Source organism: Equus asinus, chromosome 5 (genome assembly GCF_041296235.1).
Source record: "Equus asinus isolate D_3611 breed Donkey chromosome 5, EquAss-T2T_v2, whole genome shotgun sequence".
In the NCBI taxonomy this organism is placed as follows: domain Eukaryota; kingdom Metazoa; phylum Chordata; class Mammalia; order Perissodactyla; family Equidae; genus Equus; species Equus asinus.
The window spans coordinates 97,380,263-97,386,262 of NC_091794.1; the positions used below are offsets into that span (position 1 = coordinate 97,380,263).

The following is a 6,000-nucleotide window of genomic DNA, read 5'->3' on the forward strand; positions in this document are numbered from 1 at the left end:
CCTCTGTTGTTTGTCCCACAACCAGACCCTAGGGCCTATACCGGGGTCACCCATGAAAACACCTCCAGGGGTCAGATATTTAAACTCTCTGATGTTTAAACGTAAGCAACTAATTGTGGGCCAAGCTGTGGCCTACAGCAGTTTTCTACTGAGGTCCCATTTTTACAAAATATCTTAAGATACACATTTAAAAGATATTTCCTTCCCTTTTTTTCCCCTCAGGTATAATAAAACCTGAAATTACATCTATACATTGACTTTTTCAGAGGTCCTAGTATTAGCTAAGTGCTGAGATAAGTTTGGTTTCACAATAGCAGCTCTTTTCGGTCACAGATCGACTCCAGGACAAATGCAGGGGAAGCGTCCTCTCCTCCTTTACTGCTCTGTCTCTGCTTCCTTGACTCCATCCCTCTCTCCCTTTTAACCCTACCTTCCTTCTTCTCAGGAGCTGACTCCATCCGCAAGAAGTTCGCGCCTAGAGCCAAAGAATTAGGCTTCTACCACTCTTCCTCTCACCTGCCAGAAGAAACAACCACGGCATCTGCTAAGGAGGTTCCCGAGACAATATGTCCCATTTCGCCAGTCTCATGTAAAATAATGACAGATGACCATCTCGAAGGCATTTCTGAAGCGCCTCACTGGGTGCATATCTGTATCATACACCATATTCAACTATGCTTGGCCACTTTAGACAGGAAACAAAGGCTGAACAGACACTTTCAAATCTTTGAGGTCAAGGCCACAGAGCAGTAGGGAGCGCTGGCTTCAGGGGGATTCTCATCACTGCCTTCGTCCAGTGGTCTTAGACGTGGCGTTTCATTCTTGGCTCTGCACCTTTTGAGGGGTCAAGGATCCCTCTGAGATCTGATTAAAGTAACGGGCTCTCTTTCCCCCAAAAATGACATTCATACAAACGTGCAGGCAAATTCAAAGGATTCGTGGGTCCCTTGCAACTCGACCATTTACCCCAGATTAACAATCCCTGCCTTGTGTGGATCAGCTATCACGTAGTATTTACTTTATCTAAGGAAATGAAATACTTGATGTCATGATTTTGAAGATATGGAGTTAAATAACATTAGGGAAATGTAAGGAAAGGTAACTTTCTTTCCTTACCCTTCTCTCCCTCGAGGGCTGCAGTCTTAAAATCGCATGCTTTCTGCAAATGAAATACCGCACGACTTAAAGAAATTGACAATCTCATCTTTGAATTTAAAGGCCCTTAATATTTAATTCTTTCCTCTTTGTGGTTACAGCTTGCTTTCTTCACACCATCAAGATGACGGCTTTAGATGGCAGGCTACTGGAGATCCAGAAAACCATACACCCCAATTCAATTTCCTTGTGAAAATCAAAGAGCTCACTCTCTTGAAGAGCTGAAAGAGGCTGAGGGGTCACTGCCTTCCCCCAGGGTGCTGGTAGGCAGTGCTCCAGAAGGGTAATGCAAATACTCAGTATGAGGCAACAGGGCATACCAATTTGTTTTTCAATCTATTTTATTTCAGTTCAAAGCATCTTTACAGACACAGTCCAGAAAACAAGCCACACTTTGGTTATGCTCAGTCTTCCTCAATCTCCAAAAGCAGTTGAGTATTGTCAAAGTGTGGCTTGTTTTCCTGCGCTGCCTGTCTGCAATGATGCTTTGAACTGAAATAAAATAGAATGAAAAACAAATTGGTATGCCCTGGCTCTTCCTGCAGTTTCACATCATCCTTCAAAGCTAGTGTTGCCACCTACTCTTTACTGGAACCCAACGGACTCAAATCACAGAGTAAAACTGCAATAGTTTAAATGTGAGGGTCCCACCCAACCCGAAAATAGCAATGTAATTCAAGGCTTGTTGTTTAACATTGCATTAACATGCCACTCTCTGTCCAGCTCCTTGCTCCGTTTGCTAGGCTGGATTCCATCTTCTGATGACATGTGCAATATGGTTACTGGAGACAGTTTAAAGCAAAACTTGACATTGCTGATCTTCTTACACAGTGCGCTCGATTTATTACCGCCTCTGTAATTCTTCAAGTTCTTGAGCCCAAACATCACCTTAATTTTACCTATTCAGAAAGTCTGCTACTTGCTTTAAAGCACTCAACACTCTGCTGAAAGTATGCAATGTTATTTTGAAAACTTTGAGAGGAAACCCAAATTATTTGTAAACAAATTTTAAAATTACCACCAACTAGAAGAAGCCTATCATTTTCTTAGAACGCCTTAAGAAAATGCACGTCTGCCACAGAGGAACACAAATGGTCTCAAGCTTAGAACACTAAAATGATGAGAAATGCTCTGCATAGACAAGTTGGATAATTTGGTTTAAAAAAACTAAGTCCCATTTGGAAAAGTTCCTCTCTTAATAGAAACATTAAGAAAAAAATTAGATCTGTTGCCTTCCCCTCACAGATAGAAACTCCCTCCCTCTTTCCCTCCCCCGCCCCATCTGTAACATGCTTCTGGATTTTTGTTATTATTTACCACTTTAAATAAGTTTCCATTTGGGGCCAAATTTGGTTACTTTTCTCTAATTGGAATTCAACAATATGTATAACAAGAAGAAAACACACAACGGCCCTTTGAGAAGGTACCATTACCTACATCTGACAGACTAGACAATTAACCTGTAACTGGTCCAGAGCACGCAGCTCTGCTGGCAGTAAGCCCTGGGCTCAGGGTCAGGACTCGGAGCGCAGCACTGGGAGCCACACTCACTCACTCGCCTCTTCCAGTTCTGCAACACTCCGAGTTCGTGCCACCTCACAGTCTCTGAACTTGCTGAAAGATTCTTCCTTCCACCTTCTCTCTTTCCCCTTCTTGCTGGACTGGATCCTTGTCACTCAACAAGTTTCAGCTTACACTACCTTTCTCAAAGGACGTTCTGGGCCTGTTCTGGTGAAAGGTGGTCTCCCAGGTCAGCACTGCTTTGTTTTCTGTACAGCAGCTGCCACAATTTGGAATAACTTTATTTCTTCACTGTCTCAGGCACTAGGTTTCAGGTCCATCTTGCTCACCCCGGTAACCATAAGGCCTAGCACAGTGGTGCCTGGTACACAGCAGACACTCAAATATTTGCTCAGTGAATGGCCTGGATTTGTTTATTTAATATTGACCAAATGCCAGATTGCGGGCACTGGCTAGCAGCTGACACAAGAGCAGGTGAGGTGTGATCCCTGCCCTCGAGGACCTCCCAAACCAGCAGGACAGATAACACGTTAACAGATGGACTACTACAGGGTGGTGAGTGTGAGCAGTTTGGGTTCAGATCCCAGCTCCCTTATGCATTAGCTACGTCACCTTGGACACCTCTCCTGAGTCAGTTTCCTCATCTCTAAAAATGAAAATATTTATACTACCTATCTCATGGTGTTGGTGTGAGGATTAAATGATAATCCATGTAAACAAAGCACGTAGTGCAGTCCTCGGCACACGAGAATCACTCAATAAACAGTAACTACTAATTTTATTATTATGACACTCTGACAGCTGTATTTATACCATCCAGCTATATCTGAAATTATCTTTGTTTACCAGTATAGCACCTGTCTCAGCCCCAACAGAATTCAGATTCCATGGAAGGGCAGAGATCATGTTGACCTTGTTCACTACTATATTTCCAGGGATTTGAATCATCCCTGGTGTACAGTAAGTGCTCAACAAGCGCTGAATGATTAATGAACGCATGCATGCAAGCACGCAGTGTTTGGAAACCATTTGTTACTTAAACTGGTGACGAACAGCTAGGTTTGGGAAAGACCGCCATAGAAGACAGACGTCTAAACTAGAAAGCGGGGTGTGGCAGAAGTTTGATGATTAGCCACATAGAGAGAGTTTTCATTTTGAGGTTGTAATTAAATCTCCATAAACCATACAAAGATTTGGATTCGATCCAAAGAACCAATAGTCCCAGATTGAGAAATCTGAAAGAATAAGGTCCCAGCAGTAGCAGGCGGGTGGCCAGGCAGGGGGGCTCCCAGGGATGAACCTAGTACCCCTTTAAGTAGCTTATAACCCTCTCAGAATCTGAGCTTCCTCCTCTTAACGCAACAACGGACACAGGCGCGCTTACTCACAAAGCGTTACAAGGCTGTGTGGATGAATATAAAGCATCTGGCATCTCGTAGGCGCTGAGTGGATGGTATTATTGTTACTCAAAGTAGGCGAAACAATTCCCACTAGGAGTAATAAATCAATAAGACCAGAAGAGGTCACGGCAGCCAGAGTGTCTGGTCAACTAAAGAGCTCCAGAGCCAGCCCTGATGGCCTGGTGCTTAAAGTTCACTTTGGTTCCCAGCACCCAACCCCACCCCTCGACTGTCAGCAGCTACGCTGTGGCGGCGGTTCACAGAGAAGAACTAGGAGGACCTACAACCAAAACATACAGCTGTGTCCTGGGGCTTCAGGGAGGACAAAAAGAGGAAGATCGGGGACAGATGTTAGCTCAGGGCAAATCTTTCCCAGGGCAAAAAAAAAAAAAATTATAAAGAGGTCCAGGTGCGGGCTCAGTTGTCGCCGAGTTTCCCAGCGGGTGAGAAGCAGCAGAGGCGACGCTGAAGGACAGCACCGACCTTGCGTTGTCTACTTGTGTCTGGGGCAGGGATCGCAGACTTTCTCTGCGAAAGGCCCACAAAAGCATTCTCGCGCTGCGGGCCCGGCCATCGGAGCCCGGCGATGGCTGCCGCGACCGGAGGCTCCGCTCGGCTCCGGAGCAGGACGGCAGCCACAGACACCGCGTCAAACACGCACACGGCCGTGCTCCAAACAAACTTCATTTCAGGACACCGGGATTTGGGTTCATGTGACTGTCGGGAATTAAGTGAAATAGTCTACTTTTCCCCCGGCCGTTTAGAAAAGTAAACACCATTCTCGGTTCCGGGCAGACGAGAGCGGGAGGGGTGGGGGGCGGCCTGGCCCAGGGCCCTGACTCGCCGGCGCCGGGACGGGGGCCTGGCGGGAGGGGACGAGCCTGCGAGCACGGCGGCGAGGGGGACGCCTCCGATCGCGCCGGGCGGCGGGCCCAGGGGGGGACCGGGCCGGACCGAGCCCCCAGGCCGGGCCCCGCGGCCCCCGCCGGAGACTCCTAACGATAATCCATGTCGGTGCTAGGGATGCGGGCCGCCCTGGGGTCCCCGTCCCGGGGACAGGCGAGGCGGAGGCTGGGACTCGGCAGAGCCCGGCGGGGTTGGCCACGCGGAAGGGTCTCTGCGCGCCCCTCACTCGGGGCGCCTCTCGGCCCTCAGCTGCAAAAGGGGTCTCCGCGCTGAGTCCCGGCTCCGTTTCTATGGTTACCTGTTCAGCACCGATTCAAACTGCCGGTCTTTATTGACAGCGCCATAGAGGACACGAACACTCCTGCCCGAAGGGAACAATAAAGCTTTCTCCATTCAACAGCGCCAGAGACGCCAGAAGGCGGCCATTTTGAGGCCGGCGCGGAAGGGGTACGAGCGGGCAGGGGCGGCCCGGCCTGCCCCGCGCGCCGCAGTCACGTGCTGGGGGCGGGGCCTGCGTCTCGCGCGCGCGCGCTCCATCCATGCTAGGACCCTGGGGCCAGCCGGTTGCTGACCTCTTCTCTGACCTCTGACCCTTGACCACTCCTTCGCGTCCCCACGCTCCCTTAGTAAAGTTCTAATGGGGTTCCGCGGGCCCTCGCGGGGGCAGCATTAGGGTTAGGATCTTCCTTTAAGCAGAGACAAAAGGTTTCTTTATATTTTTCAAAACACGTTCACGTGCAAGGCGGAGACGTGACCTGAGCCGCGTCCCCAGGCTCCTCGTTGGTGGACTGGCTTGGCGCCGCTCGCACGGGAGGGGCTAACAGACCACGTGTCGACCAATCGTGGGCATTTAAGGCGTGTGCATCCCGCCCCTCCCTCCCAATCTTAGATTTAGGAGTTTTGGGGGAAATACACGTTTTCTTTTGCTCAGTTTCCCTCTCTCACAGCTTGTTGCACAGTGTGCGTTCCACGTTGGAGCTCCTCTTGTCACCCTCATACAGCCAAACAGATGAAGTCA

At 49.0% G+C, this 6,000-nt stretch overlaps 1 protein-coding gene across 2 annotated transcripts in view; it reads right to left on the minus strand.

The window, feature by feature from the left end:
• ZBTB40 (zinc finger and BTB domain containing 40) overlaps positions 1-5,427 on the minus strand; it is a 77,477-nt gene extending 72,050 nt beyond the window's left edge. For both annotated transcript variants that reach the window (XM_044769960.2, XM_070510734.1), the window contains exon 1: positions 5,281-5,427. The gene's annotated coding sequence lies outside the window, so the exon portion shown is untranslated. The remainder of the gene's footprint in view (positions 1-5,280) is intronic.
• Between the last annotated feature and the right edge of the window lie 573 nt (positions 5,428-6,000).